At 36.3% G+C, this 20647-nt stretch overlaps 1 long non-coding RNA gene across 1 annotated transcript in view; it reads left to right on the top strand.

Annotated features, from left to right (window-relative positions):
- Nucleotides 1–20279, top strand: part of LOC140515238 (uncharacterized) — a 33688-nt gene extending 13409 nt beyond the window's left edge. The window contains exons 3-4 of the long non-coding RNA XR_011970909.1: nucleotides 17975–18092; nucleotides 20039–20279. This is a non-coding gene — a long non-coding RNA (uncharacterized lncRNA). The remainder of the gene's footprint in view (nucleotides 1–17974; nucleotides 18093–20038) is intronic.
- Nucleotides 20280–20647: the final 368 nt, after the last annotated feature.

The following is a 20647-nucleotide window of genomic DNA, read 5'->3' as shown; positions in this document are numbered from 1 at the left end:
ATTAAAAATTACATGTAATAAAAGGCCATGGAAAGAGAAACCAAAAATCAATTGGAAACTAAATAATCTAATTCTAAAGAAGGATTGGGTTAAAGAAGAAATCATAGAAACAATCAACAATTTCATTCAAGAGAATGACAATAGTGAGACAACATACCAAAACTTATGGGATACTGCAAAAGCAGTTATTAGGGGAAGTTTTATATCTTTGAATGCTTACATAAATAAAATAGAGAAAGAGGAGATCAATGACTTGGGCTTGCAGTTGAAAAAGCTAGAAAAAGAATAAATTGAAAATCCCCAAGTAAATACCAAATTAGAAATCCTGAAAACCAAAGGAGAGACTAATAAAATTGAAATTAAGAAAACTATTGAATTAATGAATAAAACCAATATTTGGTTTTATGAAAAAACTAATAAAATTGATAAACATTTGGTCAATCTGATTAAAAAAAAGAAAATAAGAAAAGCAAATTACTAATATTAAAAATGAAATGGGTGAACTCACTTCCAATGAGGAGGAAATTAAAACAATAATTAGAAACTACTTTGCCCAACTTTATGCCCACAAATTCGATAATCTAAATGAGATGGATGAATATTTTAAAAAATACAAATTGCCCAGATTAACAGAAGAGGAAGTTTAATACTTAAACAACCCCATCTCAGAAAAAGAAATTGAACAAGCCATCAATGAACTCCCTAGGAAAAAACCTCCAGGGCCAGATGGATTCACAAGTGAATTCTATCAAACATTTAAAGAGCAGTTAATTCCAATACTACATACGCTATTTTTGAAAATCGGGGAAGAAGGAGTCCTCCCAAATTCTTTCTATGATACAAATATGGTTTTGATACCCAAACCAGGAAGAGACAAAACAGAGAAAGAAAATTATAGACCAATTTTCCTAATGAATATAGATGCAAAAATTTTAAATAAGATTTTAGCAAAACGAATACAGCATCTTATCACGAGATTAATACATTATGATTAGGTAGGATTCATACCAGGACTACAGGGCTGGTTCAATATTAGGAAAACTATTAGCATTATCCATCACATCAACAACAAAGCTAACAAAAACCACATGATTATCTCAATAGATGCAGAAAAAGCTTTTGACAAAATACAACATCCATTCCTACTAAAAACATTGGAGAACGTAGGAATAAAGGGAACTTTCCATAAAATAATAAGCAGGATCTATCTAAAACCTTCAGCAAGCATTATATGCAATGGGGATAAGCTAGTTGCATTCCCAATAAGATCAGGGGTGAAACAAGGTTGTCCATTATCACCACTATTATTCAATATGGTACTAGAAATGTTAGCTGTAGCAATTAGACAAGATAAAGATATTCAAGGAATAAGAATAGCCAAAGAAGAAACTAAGTTATCACTCTTTGCAGATGATATGATGATTTACCTAGAGAATCCCAGAGATTCAAGTAAAAAATTACTTGAATTAATAAACAACTTTGGCAAAGTTGCAGGTTACAAAATAAACCCACACAAATCTTCTGTGTTCCTATATATTAGCAACAAAGTCCAACAGCAAGAGATAGAAAGAGAAATCCCATTTAAAGCTAGGGTAGACAGTATAAAATACTTAGGAGTCTACCTGCCAAAACAAACCCAGGGATTATATGAACACAATTACAAGACACTTTTTGCACAAATAAAGTCAGATTTAAGTAAGTGGAAAAACATTAGTTGCTCATGGGTATGCCGTGCTAATATAATAAAAATGACAATTCTACCCAAATTAATATACTTTTTTAGTGCCATACCAATTAAACTATCAGACAACTACTTTCTAGAGCTGGATAAAATAATATCAAAATTCATTTGGAAAAACAAAAGGTCCAGAATATCAAAGGGACTAATGAAAAGAAATGCTTGGGAAGGTGGCCTAGTGCTACCAGACCTCAAACTCTACTATAAAGCAGCAATTATCAAAACCACTTGATATTGGCTAAGAAACAGAGAGGTAGACAAGTGGAATAGACTTGGCACTCAAGATGCAGTAGGCAAGGAATATAGCAACCTTCTGTTTGATAAACCCAAGGATCCCAGCTTCTGGGATAGGAACTCATTGCTTGAGAAGAATTGCTGGGAAAACTGGATAACAGTGTGGCGGAAATTAGGCATAGACCCATACCTGACATCATACACAAGAATAAAGTCCAAATGGGTACATGATTTAGGTATAAAGATTGATACCATGAATAAACTGGAGAAGCAAGGAATAGTGTATTTATCAGATCTATGGAGAAGGGAAGAATTCTTTACTAAAGGAGAGATAGAAAGCATTACGAAATGCAAAATTGATAACTTTGATTACATTAAACTGAGAAGTTTTTGTACAACCAAACCCAATGCAACCAAAATCTGGAGTGATGTAGTAAATTGGGAAAGAATTTTTACAGCTAAGCTCGGGGATAAAGACCTCATTTCTAGAATATATAGAGAACTGACCCAAATGTATAATCATACAAGTCATTCCCCAATTGATAAATGGTCAAAGGATATGAACAGGCAATTTTCAGAGGAATAGGTTAAGGCTATCTATAATCATATGAAAAAATGCTCTAAATCACTATTGGTTAGAGAGATGCAAATCAAAACAACTCTCAGGTACCACATCCCACCTATAAGATTGGCAAACATGACAGAACAAGAAAATGATAAATGCTAGAGAGGATGTGGGAGAGTTGGAACACTAATTCATTGTTGGTGGAGCTGCGAGCGCATCCAACCATTCTGCAGAGCAATTTGGAACTATGCCCAAAGGGCTACAAAAATGTGCATACCCTTTGACCCAGCAATATCGCTACTAGCACTGTATCCCCAAGAGATCATAAAAATGGGAAAGGGTCCCACATGTACAAAAATATTTATAGCAGCACTCTATGTAGTTGCCAAAAACTGGAAGTCAAGAGGGTGTCCATCAATTGGGGAATGGCTGAATAAATTGTGGTGTATGAATGTAATGGAGTACTATTGTGACATAAGAAATGATGAACAAGAAGACTTCAGAGAGTCCTGGAGGGACTTATATGACCTTATGCTGAGTGAAAGGAGCAGAACCAGGAGTACTTTATGCACAGCAACAACCACAGTGTGTGAGAGTTTTTTCTGGTAGACTTAGAATTTTGTAATAACACAAGAACTTCTTACAAAAAAAAAAAATCCCAATGGTGGTTCTCAAGGGAAAATGCCTTCCACACTCAGAGAGAGAAATATGGAAGTCACTCACATAATGTAGCAGATCATGTCTGTGTATGTGTATGTGTTTGTGTATCATGTTCTGATTTGTTATACGATTTCTTTCATTCATCTTAGTCTGACTACATAGCATGACTATATTGAAAATGTACTCAATAGGAAAGTATATGTAGCATCTATACAGAATTGTACGCAGTCGTGGGGAGGGAGGGTGATAGTAGGGGGTAGGTGGGGGGGATAAAATGGCAATTGTATGGGAGTGATTGTTAAACATTAAAAAAAATAAAAAAAAATAAAAAAAAATAAAAAGCAAAAATGACATCACTACACTGGCGTCAAGATCAAGTGTTTCCAGTTGTGACGAATCAGATCAATATGAGCTTGGAAAGCTCTAACATAGTTTGGGCAACAGTCCATATAAACATTTGAAGTACAGATGTTTCTAACTCTGGATATCTTGTGTTTCTTTTGAGCTCCTCCTGTTCTGCTTTGCTCATAAACTACAACACCTTCTCCATCCTGGGTGATTCTGTGCCAGTATCTCCCATGTCTCACAACTAATTCCAAAGTTCTTCTGAGAGACCTTGAGCATGTCCTTGTATCAGTTCCTCTGATATCCATATGAGCCTTGTTTTAGTTCTCTGTGTAATAGTCTTTTAGAAATACATTTGGACAACATGCTCAGCCCATTGGAGTTTCACTCTGCAGTGGAATTTGAATAGTTTGCAGTTCAGCTCCAGAAAGCACCTGGGTGTCCAGGAGCTTATCTTTCCAGTTTCAATTGTCTTAGGAAGATTTATAAGATCATCTTGTGAGATAAATTAAGGGACATAATAGTTTATTAGCTATTCTAGAAGTCTGATGAAGAATTTAATATCATAACTATATTTGAGAGCCAGCATAGTGTAACAGTTAGTGAGCTGCCTCAGAATCAGAAAAATCTGGGTTCATAATCCAGATCAGACACACACTAAGTGGATGACCCTGGATGACCCTCATAGTGCCCTCACACAACGCTTCAAGGTCTGTGATTTTATTATGGGAGTGGCTGAGCTTAGAGCCTCTGGGGGAATTGAACAGCTGATCTGTACTTCAGCCCTGAGGCTTGGCCCTACCCTGTGGGTAACTTCCCTGGGGGAATTGAGCAGCTGACCTGAATTTTATCCCTGAGCATGGTCCTCGGTTGAAGAGGAACACTAGGACCCTCCTCTTGATAAAAGATTCATAAATCAAGAGAGTGGCTGAGAAAATGCCCCCAAAGGGAAAAAATAAGACCATAGAAGGTTACTTTCTTGATGAACAATTATTTCCTTCCATCCTTTTGGATGAGGAAGAACAATGCACATGGTTAGAAGAAGTCAAGCCTTCCGCATTCAGTACCTCCAAAAGGAGTATGCAATGGGCTTAGGACATGGAAGAGCCTGAAAAACGAGTCAACAGATTGCTAAAGGAGATACAAAAATGCTGAAGAAAATAAAACCTTGAAAAAAAGGCTAACTCAAATGGAAAAAGAGGTCCAAAAAGCCAATGAGGAAGACAAGGCATTAAAAAGCAGAATCAGCCAAATGGAAAAGGAGGTTCAAAAGTTCACTGAAGAAAATAGTTCCTTAAAAATGAGAGTAGAGCTTATAGAAGCTAATGATTTTATGATAAACCAAGAAATTAAAAAATAAAACTGAAAGAATGAAAAAATAGAAGATAATATGAGATATCCCATTGGAAAAACAATTATCCTCAAAAATAGATTAAGGAGAGACAATTCAAAAATTATGGGACTACTTGAAAACCATGATGAAAAAAAAGAGCTTAGATAATATCTTTCATGAAATTATCAAGGAAAACTGCCCTGATATTATAGAATCAGAGGGAAAAATAAATATTCAAAGAATCCAATGATCACCTCCTGAAAGAGACCCACAAAGAGAAACTCCTAGGAATATTGTGGCCAAATTTCGGAGTTCCCACCTCAAGGAGAAAATACTGCAAGCAGCTAGAAAGAAACAATTCGGGGATTGTGGAAATACAATCAGGATAACGCAGGATCTGGCAGCTTCTACATTAAGGCATCGAAGGGCTTGGAATAAGATATTCCTGAAGTCAAAGGAACTGGGATTAAAATAAATAATCATCTATGCAGCAAAACTGAGTATAATACTTCAAGGGAAAAAGTTGTCATTCAATGATATAGAGTACTTTCGAGCATGCCTGATGAAAAGACCAGAGCTGAAGAGAATATTTGACTCTCAAACACAAGAATCAAGAGAAACATGGAAATGTAAACAGGAAGGAGAAATCATAAAGGACTTTCTAAAGTAGAACTATTTACATTTCCACATGGAAAGATAATATTTGTAACTTTTGAGACTTTTCTCAGTATTTGGTTAGGTGGAAGCACACACACACTCACACGCACATAGACAGAGAAAGACAGCTTAAGTTGAATCAGAAGGGATGATATCTACAAAAAATAAAATTAAGAGGTGAGAGAGGAATATATTGGGAGAAGAAAGGTGAAAATGGAATGGGGCAAAGTATCACTCACGAAATAGATTAGAAAAATATTTCTTAATGGAGGTGAAAAGGCAGGAGGTGAGAGGGGAAAAGTGAAGTTTACTCTCTCTTCACATATGGCTTAAGGAGGGAATAACATGCTTACTAAATTTGGTATGAAAATCTGTTTTACATTACAGGAAATTAGGGAAGAAGGGGACAAGTGAGATGAAGGGGATGAGAGAATGGATGGTAAATGGGAGAAGGGAGTAACTAGTAGTAAACAATTTTGGGAAGGGACAAGGTCAAATGAGAGAATAGAATAAAGGGAGGACAGGGTAGGAGAGAGGCAAATATAGTTGGTCTTGCACAACCTGACTATTATGGAAGTCTTTTGCAAAATGACACATATGTAGCCTGTATTGAATTGCTTGTCTTCTCAGTATGGAAAGGTTGGGAGGGAGGAAGGGACAGAATTTGGAATTCAAAGTATTAGAAACGAATGTTGAGAACTGTTTTTGCATAGAATGGGAAATAGGAAATACAGTTAATGGTGTATCAAAATTTATCTTGCCCTACAAGAAAAGATGGGGATGAGGGAAGGGTGGGGCAGGATAGAAGTGACGCCACATTGAGGGAAGGGGAAATCGGAATGCAAGGGGTTATGGGGGTAAGGGGAGGGGAGAGATGGGGAGGAAAATTGAAACTAAAAATTTTGTGGAAATGAGGGTTGGGAATCTAAAAATAACTAAAAACATCAAGAGAAGGATCAATGGGGGAAAACAGAATTAAGCGAAATGCATAGAAATCATAATTGTGAATGATATGAACTCACTGAAAAAACAAAAGCAGGTTCAGGATGGAGTAAAAATCAGAATCTGACAATGTGTTGTTACAGGAAGCACAAAAATTCTGGTTTCTTTCAAAACTTAGCTCAAAGCTTTTTCTGTTGCTCCTCCCCCTATTCATATATATATATATATATATATATATATTTATTTATATATATATATGCATATGTATATATATATGCATATGTATATATATATATATTGTATATGCTTATCATTGCATGTTCTCTCCTCTGATAGAAGATAAACTTCTTGAGGAGAGATTATATCAAGTCAAACATGCAAACATTTTCTGTACCTACACTATGCCGGGTGCTGTGCTAAGTTCTGCAGCTATCAAGAAAGGCAAAACAAAACCAAAATAATCCCTAATGTCAAGGAATCTAATAGAGGAAAAAACATGTAAACAACATGTATGAAGAAAATATACACATAGGATAAATTGGACATAATTCCTTTGGGAATACACTGACATCAGGGGGTTGTCAGCAAAGGTTTCTTGCAAAAGATGTAAGTGTAACTGAGACTTGAAGGATGCCAGGAGGTGGACACAAGGAGAGAGAGTTTCAGGCCTGGGAAACAGTATTGAAAATGTAAAGTTGGGAGATGAGATGACTTGTGTGAAGGACATTAAGGAATATGAAGGCTAGCATCACTAGTTCCCAATATATATAGCAGAGAGTAAGGTGTAAAAAGACCATAAAGTAGGAAGGAGCCAAATTTTGGAGGACTTTAAAAGATGAGGAGTTGACATTTGACCTTGAAAGGCATATTAGAGAGTCAGAGTTGATTCAATAGACAGATGACATGGTCAGACCTGTGTTTAAGGAAGAGCAATCTGAAAGCTCAATGGAAGGTGGACTAAAGTAGGGAGCCATTTGAGTCCAGGAGACTACCCACAAGGCCCTTGAAGTTGTCCTAGTATGAGAACATTCCGATTTGCATTATGGTGGTGGCAATGTCAGATTGATGTGACTAAGGTTAAAACAACAATATTTGGCAACTGATTGGATAGGGAAGATGATAAACAGATCGGAGTCAAGGATGACCTTAGATTGCAAGCCTGGGTGACTAAGAGAATTGTGGTACCCTTGACTGTGGCAGCAAAGTTGGGAAAAAGGTACAGTTTGAAGGGAAGGATATTAAGATGACTGACGGACGTCCATTTCAAGATGTCCAGTGAGCAGCGAGAGATGTGATACTGAGAGGTCAAAAGAGAGGTTAGGGCTAGAAAAAGAGATATTTCCTTTTTGTCTTGGAATGCACAATGTCTGACACATAGTAAGTACTTAATCGGTCCTTGATCCCTACCACTCCTTTCTTTCTCTTATGGAAGACTGTCAAACTTTCCTTCCACTCTACATCTTAATATCTCCTTGTCTGCTGACTCCTGCTACGCTCACAAATAGGACTGGGTCACAGCAACCGTAAGAAACTCTTTTTTCACGTACTCTTCTTAAATACTATATATCTCCCTTCACAGCCAAATCTAGAAAAATTATCTTAACTTGAATTTCACTACTTGTCCTCATTTCTTTCATTTCTTCAACTGAACTTAAACACATATAAAATCAACATTTTTATATTGACAAGAAAGAACAAAAAAAAAGATTGCATTTAAAAACTGTGGATCTCTACTTCATACTGATTTTGAAAACTTTATGTAATGAATTCAATGCATTATTTTCAAAACTTTCCCGTTTATATGTGTTTTCTTCTCAACTTCATTTCATTTTTCTCTAGCATTTTAAAAATGTTTCAATGGTCCTATTTTCTCCCTCATCATTTTTGCTAATCCCTCCCCCCCCCCCAGTATTAAAAACAGGAAGAAAAACACCTTTCAACAAATAAGCGTAGACAAGCAAAACAAATCCATATCTTGATTATGTTTGAAAATATATGATTTTTCTGCCCTGTGTCCATCACCTCTGTCACGAATGACATAACATACTTCAACATGGGCCCTCTGGACACATGTTGTTGGGGATTGCTTTGACGAAAATCTTTAAGCCTATCAAAATAAATTGTTTTGCACTTTTATAAATTGTTCTCAGATCAAACAAGTCTGCCAAGGCAGACTCAAACAAACAACGTTTCTCAGGTTGTTTACAGGGCAATAACGTTCCATTCCATTCATATACCACAGTTTATTCAGCCATTCCTTAATTGATAGGAATCCTCTTAATTTCCAGTTCTTTTCTTTTTCCTCTTCCCTTTAATTCTATTCTCCCTTTGGGATGAGGATATTTGTTTTGCCTCTAACTCTCCTATCGCTGCTATCAGTCTCCCTCTCAACACCTTCCATGCCTTTCCTGACGTTTCCCTGTTAATGTATTTTCTACACCAAAGTCTGTGAGTCTGTTCAATCCTCATTTTTCCAGTTCATAAATTCCTTTTACTTATGCATCCCAATTATGAAGAATATCAATTTCAACTTCTTTTTTCTTCTTTTATTCACCAGCATATTCCCTTTGCCATTCTTTCTCTTTCCTTTTGGACAATCCTCAAAATAGAATTTACCTCTACATTGTCTTTCTTTATTTAAATTCAGTACCTGTTAAAAATTGTATTTCGTTTCTTTCAAAAAGGAAAAATCTGTGCTCTTACTCCAATCACTTTCTCAGACTGCATTGAGAAAGAAAAAAAATCCCTATTACAACTATGTTTAGAGAAGTAAAACAAAACGCATGCTGGTAATATAAAAAACAGTGATTTTGAAATCATATTGCTTTTCCGTAATTTTTTTTTCCTTTGGGAATTGATTTATGTCTTGCTATTTTTTTCTAATACTTGGTTGTTTAAGTAATCTAATTCTCTTTTGTTCATCTGGGTATTTTATATTTTTGTAAGTTTGCATCCATTTCCAATATTTAGTTACGTTAGTAAAGGACTGCACAAAAGAGATATTTAAATTTCTTTGGAAGTAGTGTGAGTGTTTCGTTTGCTGTTTTGATATGAGCCATTTGATATTCCTCTCTTTGAAAAAATCAGGTGACCTGACTACTTTTTTATTTTATAATTTTTCAATTTTCATTATTTTATTTTTCAAGTTTTAAATGTAAACTTAAATTTTAAATTTAATTTAAATTTAAATTTTAAGTTTAATTTAAATTTAAGTCCATTTGCGTCTCCCAATACCCGCTCTTCCCACTACCCAGTTGAGTAAATTTTAAAAACGAAAAACATGTCCCTCTATACACAACTACAAAAAGTTCCTGTCTAAAAACGTATGCCTCTTTTTACACTTTAGGTTCATCGCCTTTCTGTCTGGACATTAGCTGCAGGTTTCGTCTTTATTCATAAGTGGTTTCTCATTTTGTCATCATAAACTCTTTCTGTGGATCCCAAAGGTTCGTTATTCCTTTCTCCTCTAATGTGTTTGTACTTTGACCTTTAATATCTGAGTCATGCATCCATTTGAAGCTCACCTTGATGGATGCTGTGAATGTGGGTCTACAGCTCAGTTCTGTCAGATTACTTCCTAATTTTTCCAAAAGTATTTGTCAGCTAATGAGTCCTTCCTCCCATAACCTGGGACCTTTGGGTATATCAAACAATTTCTTTCTGTAAGATCTGTACCGAAACTTTTCTGCTGATAGACCTTTTTTAAACCAATATCAAATTATTTTAATGATTACTGATTTGTAATAAAGTTTGAGAACCAGGACACATAGGGCTCCTCATTTCTCATTTTTCCCTTATTATGCTTCAGATTCTTGACTGCTTTGTACCTCCAGAGTGATGGTTAAGTTATTTTTCTAGCTCTACAATCTATTCTTTTGGGAGTTAAATTGGTACAACCTGCAATAATTATCTTAGTATTGTCATTTTTATTATAATAGCTCTACCTACCCTTGAGCAATTAAGTATTGTTAGTGATTGTTCCTGACAACTGTGATCTATAAATTAACCTTCTGCTTTGACCTTCTTGCCAGTCTTTTTTCCTTGTCTCACCCAGGATCCCAGATTCTTAATCTTCTTTTTAAACCACCTTCATGTTCCTCTCTCCAGCATTTCAGTTTATATTGCTTTTGATCATTCTCTTATCTATCCTGCCCTCTCTCTTAAAATTGCTCTCTGGCCTTGTCTTGTCACTTACTATTTTCCTTTTCAGTTTAGTGTATTTCTGTACTGAGATCTATCTGTGTTTCTGTGTGTGTGTGTGTGTGTGCGCGTGTGTGTGTGTTGTGTTTGGGGGTGGGGTGACATTGTGTTTAACTCCCTTTAGAGATTTCAGATGAAAGTGAAGTGAAGTTTCTGGTATACACATTTCTCCCACCCTTTCCTCCATAATTACATACTTATCATCTTATTCCTCTACTGTATACATGATGGTGATTTCCTTCTCCTTTCCTTCCAAGTATGGTCCCCCCCATTCTCTCCTGAGACCATCAGAATAGAAGAAAATCACCCACAGGCCCTCTGTCTTATTTTCCTTTCTTATGACCATTAAAGATATGAGTATTCTGAGGACACGTTTGTTTCCCATGCCTTCATCAGCATGTAAACAATTCCTCCTCACATAATGCCCTTTCAATTAAACAAATACGTCTACCTTTCTGTGTTTCCCTTGACTCTAATATTTCCATTTCTAAATACCTACTTGGGTGCAAACATTTTTGAATCACAGTCTTCAGATGGTCTGATATTGTTTATATTATCTTTCCTTGGCCAGTTTCTGGATCATTTGCTTTTCATGTTGTTTCATACATTTCCTTATTATTTCTTTGTATTATTCACGTATTTCTACATACGATTTATTTCTTGTTAGTTCCTCCAATTAATATTTTTGTTATCTTATTTAGTCATTGTTTTCTCTTTGATCCATTGTTATTTCAGGGAATCCAGCTATTGCCTAAGTTATCAATTCTCCTTGGCTTCTATCCTCTCTATAGATGTCATTATGCATCTCTTCTTTCAGTTCTTCCAAATGCTGTTAGGATTCTTTGGGCCAAGACACGTTTCCTGCTGACCCTTCACTTGCAGAGACATCACTAGCCTTCTTGTTCCTCGGGTTGACCCGTTGAGCCTCTGTGCCTTCAAGGAATTTCCTTACAGTATTCAGGTGAGTGGGTGGGGTTGGTTTGCTTGTCTCAGCAGCCTCAATTTCTAGGCTGTAGAGGAGGGATGTGGCTGTGCTCAGGTCAAACTTCACACCAGCACTACGGAACGTCCTGAGCAGGCCTTGCCTGGAGTGTGGTCACGAAGAGCTCCTTCCTTCAAGGCACTCGGGGCTACTCCTGTGCTGGACTGTGCCCAGAGACAGAAGTCTTTTGCCAGAGGACTGATACTCTCTCTCATTCTACTCTGCTGCTGAGCTCAGAGGTCACCCTACTCCTGAGTTCAGCCTGGGGTTTCACACTGTAATTTTTTTTTTATAAAAGCTCTGTGTTTCTTTCCCCGTGATTTTAAACTTTTTATCCATAATTTTTGTTTATTCACTACCCTTATTTCTGAATGAATTGTGTTTGACAAATGTAAAGATTTAAGCTTTGGGGATTAGAATTCATTATTTGGTAAAAATTTTGGGGACAACTGGAAAGCAGTCTCACAGAAATTCGGCATAAATCAAAATTTCATATTGTTCCCAGGAAACAGAAGAGGTGGTCGCATCTCATCTCAGGATGCTATCCCTTGTAACAGTGAAAAAAACGAAAGCGATAGAAATGATTATTTAGCAAACTTAATATCTGAGTCTAACAGGAGATAGCAAGGGGATAAGCTTTTATACAGCACCTACTGGGTGTCAGACACTTCAGGGTTCCACACTGATAGTCTGTGGCTTTTGCAAAGAGGAGAGGGAAATGGATTTTCTCATCCCTTCCCTAGAGTAAAGCTTGCTCAAAATTATACAGCCCTTTCTTTCCTTCTTTCCTCTTCTATCACTGTGGTCGTTGTGTATATTTTTTTCCTGATTCTGATTATTTCCTTCCACATTTATTCCCATAAGTCTTCCCGTGAAAGGCTTGAGATTTATGATCAGCTTTAAATCTGTCCACCTTGGTCCCCCCCTCGCCCCCGACAACAAACCACACACTCCTCACTGTGAAGCACCTGAGTTCCATCTGCCAAAAATGGATGAAGTAAGAGTGGGGACAGTCAAATTATTTTTTATAACTAGAAAGTGTAATGGTGTATACATATTTTGGACAGTTACTTTAAATGGTCCCTGAACTGTAATGGGGAGCATTTCTACAGCACTTGCTATGTGCTAAGAGCTTTCAAGTTACCATCCCATCTGATCCTCACAACAACCCTTCCAGGTGGGTGTTATTATCCCCATTTTACAGTTAAAGAATCTAAAGCAGACAGGGGAAAAGTGACTTATCCAAAGTCACACAGCTAGGAATCTTACTGTAATCATTTGCTACTGTGTATTGCATGTGTACTCTGTTCTACTGATCTACCTTTCTTTTTCTTAGCCAATAGCAGACAGTTCTTAAAATTACCACCTCATAGCGTAGCTTAAGATCCAGCACTGCGAAACCTATTTCCTTTACATTTTTCATTAATTCCTTTGATATTCTTGATCTTTTGTTCTTCCAAATTAATTTGATTATCATTTTTTCTAGCTCAGTAAAATAATTTTCTGGTTATTTTATTCAGATAGCATGGAATAAATAGATTAGTTCAGGTAAAATTGCAAGTTTTATTCAAATGCTTTTTTGTAATTGCTTTGATTTCGTCTTCATCAGTGGTATATATACCTTTTCCATTTTTAATATTGGTGGTTTCTTTTTTCTCTCTTTTCTACTCATATTAACAAATGCTTTCTATTCTTTTTCTTAAAACCAAATCCTAGTTTTATTTATGAATTCAATGGTTTTCCTACACTAAATTTTATTAATCTCACCTTTAATTGTTAAGATTTATCATGTTTAATTGGGTTTTTTAAATTTATTCTTTTCCCAGCCTTTTTTGTTGTATACCCATTTCATTGCTCTGCTCTTTCATTGTTTTTCATATAAGCATTTTGAGATGTAACTTTTCCTCTGGTTACTGTTTTTACAGCATGCTATAGGTCTTGACATGTTGTCTCATTGACATTCATGAGATCATTAGAAAAACGTTCTCCACTCTAGATTAAAGCTTTTTTGTAAAAAGCTTTAAGTCATCAATACAGTTTATGAAGCCTTGCAAACTTCAAATTATAATGCAGATTTCCCAGTGGAGATGTCTTCTCATTTAGTGTTTAAATCTATTTTTATACTTCATTCTTTCAGGGAGGCCATAAGAAAATTATGATCTTTTAGTGTAATTACTACTAGGTCTTGTGTGATTCCTGTTGTGGTATTACCTAAAGTAATTTTGTTTCTTTTTGCTCATAATATTTTATCCTTCATTTGGGGGTTTCAGAATTTGAGTATAGTACTCCTGTGAGTTTTCCTCTATCCTGCCCCACCCTCCATTTATTCTGTTCTCTCCGTTAACTTCTCCTTCCACCAAAGTATTTGCTTCTGATCACACCTTCCCCAATCTGCAGTCACTTCTACTGTGCCCCCTCTCTTATCCCCTTCCTCCCTGCTTTCCTGTAGGGTAAGATACACTTCCATACCAAATGAGGGTGTTTGTTATTTCCTACAGTAGCCAAATATGATGAAAGTAAGTCTCATTATTCCCTATCACCTTCCCCTTCTTCCCATCCACTGGAAAAGCTCCTTCTTGCCTCTTTTATGTGACATGATTTATTATATTCAACCTCCCCCTTTCTCTTTCTCCTAGTATATTCCGGTCAACACTTAATTTTCTTTTTTAGATATCTTCCCTTCATATTCAACTCACTCATTATATGCTCTCTCTGTCTGTCTCTGTCTCTGTCTGTCTCTCTCTATCTATCTCTTTGCTTTCTCTCTCTTCATATGTGCATACATATACCACACATATACCACAAGCATATATATATATGCATATATGTATACCATATATCACACACACGCATTCACTCACATATACATGTATACACACACACACATTCTTTCCAACTCTCCCAATTAACTTAACACTGAGAAAAGTCTCAGGAATTACAAATATCATGTTTCTATGCAGATATACAAACAGACTTTAATAAATCACTTATGGTGTCCTTTCCTGTTTACATTTTTGTGCATGTCTTGATTCTTGTATTTCAAAGTTACATTTTAAATTCAGTTCTGATATTTTCAACAAAAATGTTTAGAAGTTGTCTGTTTCAGTGAAGTTCCATTTCTTGCATTAAGTATTATACTCAGTTTTGTTGGGTAGGTGATTCTTGATTTTAATCCTATCTTCTTTGAAATCTGGAATATCATATTTCAAGTCCTCTGATCCTGATCCCTCTGATTTCAAGTCCTCTAAATCCTGTGTTATCCTGATTGTATTTACACAATACTTGAATTGTTTCTTTCTGAATGCTTGTAAAATATTCTCCTTGACATGGGAATTCTGAAATTTGGCTACAATATTCCTAGGTGTTTTCTTTTGGGGATCTCTTTCAGGACGTGATCTGTAGATACTTTGCATTTTGTGTTTTAACCTCTGGTTCTAGAATATCACGGAAGTTTTCTTGATAATTTCTTGAAAGATGATGTCAAGGCTATTTTTTTTATCATGGTTTTCAGAAGGTCCAATAATTTCTAAATTATCTCTCCTGGATTCATTTCCAGGTCATTTGTTTTTTCAAAGAGATACTTCACGTTGTATTCTATTTTTTTCATTCTTTTAGTTTATTTTATAATTTCTTGCTTGTTTGTAGAGTCTATTATCTTCCATTTGCTACATTCTAATTTATAAGGAATTATTTTTTTCAGTGAGCTTTTGGGTTTTTTTTTTCCATTTAACCTACTCTGAGTTATAAGGCTTTCTACTCGTCATTGACCTTTTGGACCTCTTTTACCATTTAGGTTAGTCTAATTTAAAAGACATTATTGCCTTCAGCATTTTTTTTTGTTTCTTGTAGCAAGTCATTGACTTGTTTTTCATGATTTTCTTCCATCACTCTCATTTCTCTTCCCAATTTTTCCACTACTTCTCTTACTTCCTTTTCAAAATCCTTTTTTAGCTCTTCCATGGCTTGAGACAAATTAATTTTTCTCTTAGAGGCTTGGATACAGAAACTTTGAGTTTGTTTTCTTCTTCTGGTTAAATATTTTGATCTTCCCTGTCAACAATGCCATAAGAAAATACCTCTTCATCAAGAAAGTAAGAATCTATAGTCTGTTTCATTAACGTCTTCAGACACAGAATTAGAATTAATCTTTTAACACAGAATTATAATTAAATCTTAGAACATGGAATTACAATGAAGGTCTAAGAAGCAAGAATCAGAATTAGTCCTAGAAAATATAATTAGAATTAGTGGTAGAACACAGAATTAGAACTAAAAACTTACAACACAGAATTAGAATTAGTGGTAGAATGCAGAATTAGAATGAAAAATCTTAGAACACAGAATTAGAATTATCGTCTTGGAACACAGAATTAGAATTAGAGTCTTAGACCACAGAATAAGAATTTGTCTGAGAACACAAAGCTTACTCGGAAAGGGAAAGCGGTCACACTTGCTCTTTATTATTAAAATACATTATATTTTGTTTTTATGTATTTGTTTTTACAGCACTGATTTCTTTCATTTTTTCTCTTTTTCCTGTTCGAAATTCTCTCCATCCTCCTACTCCATCTCCTACCCAATGACAAGGCAACAAAATTCAAGCTCATTACAGATATGTATTAAAATGATCAATGATAACTCCAGAAGACTGATGATAAAACATGCTTTCTGCCTCTTGCCACAGAAGTAATGTCCTGTACATCCATAAGGAAGAAACATTTTCAGGCATAAACAACAAAAAATGAATCTGATTTTCTTCACTATACTCATATAAAGGGTTCCACCCATCCCCCTCCAGTCAAATACAGAAGGCCCATGCTTCTTCACTGAGCCAGTCAGTCAGAGTCATGAACAAGCTGCAGAACTCTGTTGAACCAATTAATCAAACCTTTAAGCTAGATGGAAACCAGCTGGGGAGGAAACTGGGACTGATTGAAGAGTTGATCCCGCCCTGTGGAGGTTGGATAGAAACAGCAAGACAGTATGATACAGAGCATCCCCGTGGCAAGACAGCCAAAGGGTGGAGAAGCTTCAGCTAAATCTCTAAGAGGGAATTGTTCGTGGGGGAGAGAGATTCTCTTTGTCTCATTCCCACCCTCATGCTTGATAGATCAAGGACGACATTTCGAAGTATTTCAAGGTCAGGAAAGATTTGTGCCCAAAACCACACCTGCATTGAAAGCTTATGAAGAGCATATGAAATCATAGTGAAGACAGAGTAGACACTCTACAGAAAAGCACCTTCAAGAATCTACAAAAATCCCAACAGAAAGCTGCAGCATTCTGATAGGAAACTGTAAGGTTGCTGCAAAAGGGAATAAAAAACTTCCAGAAACCAGGAGCTGGAAGTACTGAGCCCTTTTGTCGCAAAAACTATCTAATCTGAGCCCTCTATCCTCTGCCTCTGCATTTACTCACGACAGAACATGCTTCTGGTTAGGGAGTATGTATGTGTATATATACGTATGTATATATATAAATACGTATTCATACGTGTATATCCACCTCTGACTTCTCCCCCCCTTCTCTCTCTCTCTCTCTCTCCACACATACACACACACACAAACATACATATACACATGCATATATGTATGCTGGAGAACGAAATGGAAAACTACTCCATTGTCTCACTGAAGAAAACCCCAAATGGTGTCATGGAGAGTTGGATATGACTGAAAAATGACTGAACAACTACAGTATGAGGAGATATAGACATGGATCTTTAAAACCTAATTATTCTTAACCTACCATCTTAGTGTACTAGGGTGGTAGCCAGTGGCAACTCCTTCCAAAAACCTAGGGCAACATGTTCTGCCTGCTGTCTGTACATGTGGGAAAGGCTGGAGAGACTACTTATAGAAAGGCATGATGACATGCAATGAAAATGTCCTGTTTATAGCTATTCTGACTCCTTCTTGTCCCTTAACATGTGAAGGAGATATAGAACACGTACGAATGAAGGATGATTCAACCTGGTCATGGGATATTTTTTTCCTAGCATTGGGTTTCTGTAAAGGGTATGGGAATTGGGGACTTTCTGAGGATATTGACTACGTCTGTGCCCCTGTTACCAAGAGGTCTGTAAGATCATTTTTCAAATCAGCGTAATTATGAACCAATCCCAGTCTTAGTTTAGTTGGCACCAGCTGACATTATGTAATGAGCTTATAAATTCGTATTGTATAAATGGGTGATCGAATTGTAGGGGTGGGAATTTGATCACTGAGGGATCATTTACCTCTATTAGTGCTAATTGCTAAGCCTACCAATAGATAGTTTATGCTATGACTTTTATACCTCGGTTTCCCTTAATTGCAGATTTAGAGCAAGAAGGGGAAAAGAAATAGAGGGTTTCCAAGAATTCCTGATGCAAAATCCAGTGCTGTATAGAAACTTGAATATACAAACACACTGAAGAACAGAGAAGAATATCAAGGTAAATATGAATGAAAAAGTATAAGAATCTAAACAAGAATAAACTCTTTCCACTTTAATACATATGATATATATGTATATATCACTCCTCAATCCCCACAGAACTCTGTGAATTTCAGAAGTCATAGAGGAATCCTAAGAAGTCAGAGTTTGAGAGTCATTTTTAAAAATATTTTACAATAAGCTTTTATAGATGTCATAATTTTTATATCATCATAGTTTTCCCCACTATTCATCCCTATCTCCACCCAGATATCCATCCACTATACAGTAAATAGTATTTCTTTAAGATAATACCATTTAGAAGGAATGAATCATCACAACTAATTTATACATTGGAAAAATGTAAAAATTTGTTTAACGTCTAACAGTTATGGATTTCAACCCTTCATAAATGGACATGTGAGTGGTGTCCACTCACAGTCTTCTGTGTGTTGGCCTTGATATTTAGGCTTCTGTAACATTCACTTTTCATTTGTGTCTGGGGGAGAGAAGGTGTTCTTTCTATTTCTATGGTTGTAGCCATTGTTCGTATTGCTTTCTTGGCTCTGCTGACTTCCCTTCTGCATCAATTCATGTATATCTTTCCACGCTTCCTTCTGTTCATCACAGACATAATTTCTTACAGCACAATTACATTCCACTACTCTTATGCACCATAATTTGTGTAAACATTCCCCAATCAGTAAACATCTACTGTGTTTCCAACTCTTTGTTATCACAAAAAGTATAATATTGTGATGTATACAGGAGTTTCTTTCGATCAGTGACTTTCTTGGTGTACCCAAGTACATATACCCAGGAACTGATTATCTAGTTCAAATGGTATGGATCTCTTAATTTGCATTATTTCCAATTAATTTTCAAAGTAGTATACCATCTCTTTGTTCCACCAACAATGCATTATTGTGGCTATCGTTCCCACATGCCCTGCAAAATTTAATGTTGTCATTTGGGGGTGATCTTTGCTAATTTGCAGAGTATGTGGTAAATTCTCAATGATTTTTGTTGTGTAGTTCTCTTATGGGTCATTTACAGCCTTTTTTGTTGTATTTTTCAACACTCAGAAGTTCTGCTGAGAACTATTTGCTCATATTTTTGATCACATATCCGTTGTAGAATGACTATTAATCACACACTCATGTGTGCACTATACATGTCTATATATTATTTATATGATTTCTTTTTCAGGTGCTTATAGTATAACTTTGACACGAAAACTTATTTCCCATTCTTCTCTTTTTATCCAAGGTGTATTAATTTTACCTGTGCAGAAGCTTTTCAGTTTCATGTTAGGAAAGGATTCTATTTCTTTCTTTCTTTTTTTTTTTTTTTTTTTGTAATTGCCTCTAGTTCTTCTTTGATTAAGAATTCACCTCTTACACATAGCTCTGACAGGTATTTGCTTTGCTTTTCTTTTAAGGCTTTTAGCAGTATAATTATTAATACAAACATTTTATCTCCATTTTGACTGTATTGGTTTTCTCAGCAGTATATTCCTAGGTAATTTATATTTCCCAGTTTATCAAGCACTGGTTCCATTCATTCATTCATTCATTCATTCATTCATTTCTTCATTCCTTCAACCATTCATGCATTTATCCATTCATTCATTCATTTATGCATTCATTCATCCATTTATCCATTCATCCATCTGTCCATTCAATCACCCATTTATTCATTTATTTATTCATCTATTTATTCATTTATGTATTCATGCATTTATGTATTTATTCATTTATGATATATGCATTTATGAATTTATTCAATTATGAAGTTATTCCTTTATGCATTTATTCATTTATATATTTATTCATTTATTCATCTATGCATTTATTAGTCTAGGTATTTACTCATTTATGCATTTTTCATTTATTCATTTATGAATTTATTTATTTATGTATTTATTCATTCACTCGCCCATTTATTTATTTTTTCTATTTGTAGCTCCAATATCCCGAGTGTTTCTCCGCCTCATGCCTCAGCAGGCAGTTTGCAATACCCCAGCAGAGAGGGTCCCAGCCCTGGTTACCCGTCAACCTCCCAAAATAACCGTCAACGCCGCCTCCCAAATTCGGACCTGGCCTTCAACTCGGACCCTGCTGCCACGAGCCTCCCTGTCCGTACTGAATCCGAACTGGTAACCCTAGGAGCGAACCACCTGACCCATCGCCTTAGCCATCTTCATTTCCAGGCTAGGCTGAGACTGACTGAGTCCTTCCGGACCTTTCTCGACCTCGGGACCCGCCGAAGGACGGTCACACGCTCTTCAACCTCGCTTCCCTCAGCAGGCCGGGGCTGGGGTCGGCAGTGACCCCTCCGCCCCATCTGGTCTCCCTTCCCAGTAGTGGCTCGGGTTCCCTCCCCTTGACCCCAAACGAGATCCAAGTCCCGGGAAAAGGGCAGGCTTGGGGAGTGGAGAAAGTTCAGGGAAAGTCCGTAGGACAGGAAGCGGGGTGGACCAAGGAGGGTGGAACTGGGAGGCAAAAAGGGTCATTCCCTTATCCGGAGACAAGGAGGAGCCAGAACTCGCCTTTCCGACCCTGACGGAGACGG

This window comes from Notamacropus eugenii, chromosome X (assembly GCF_028372415.1).
Source record: "Notamacropus eugenii isolate mMacEug1 chromosome X, mMacEug1.pri_v2, whole genome shotgun sequence".
NCBI lineage: Eukaryota > Metazoa > Chordata > Mammalia > Diprotodontia > Macropodidae > Notamacropus > Notamacropus eugenii.
Note: the sequence above shows the minus strand (reverse complement) of the source record. Positions and strands in the feature narration are given on the sequence as shown.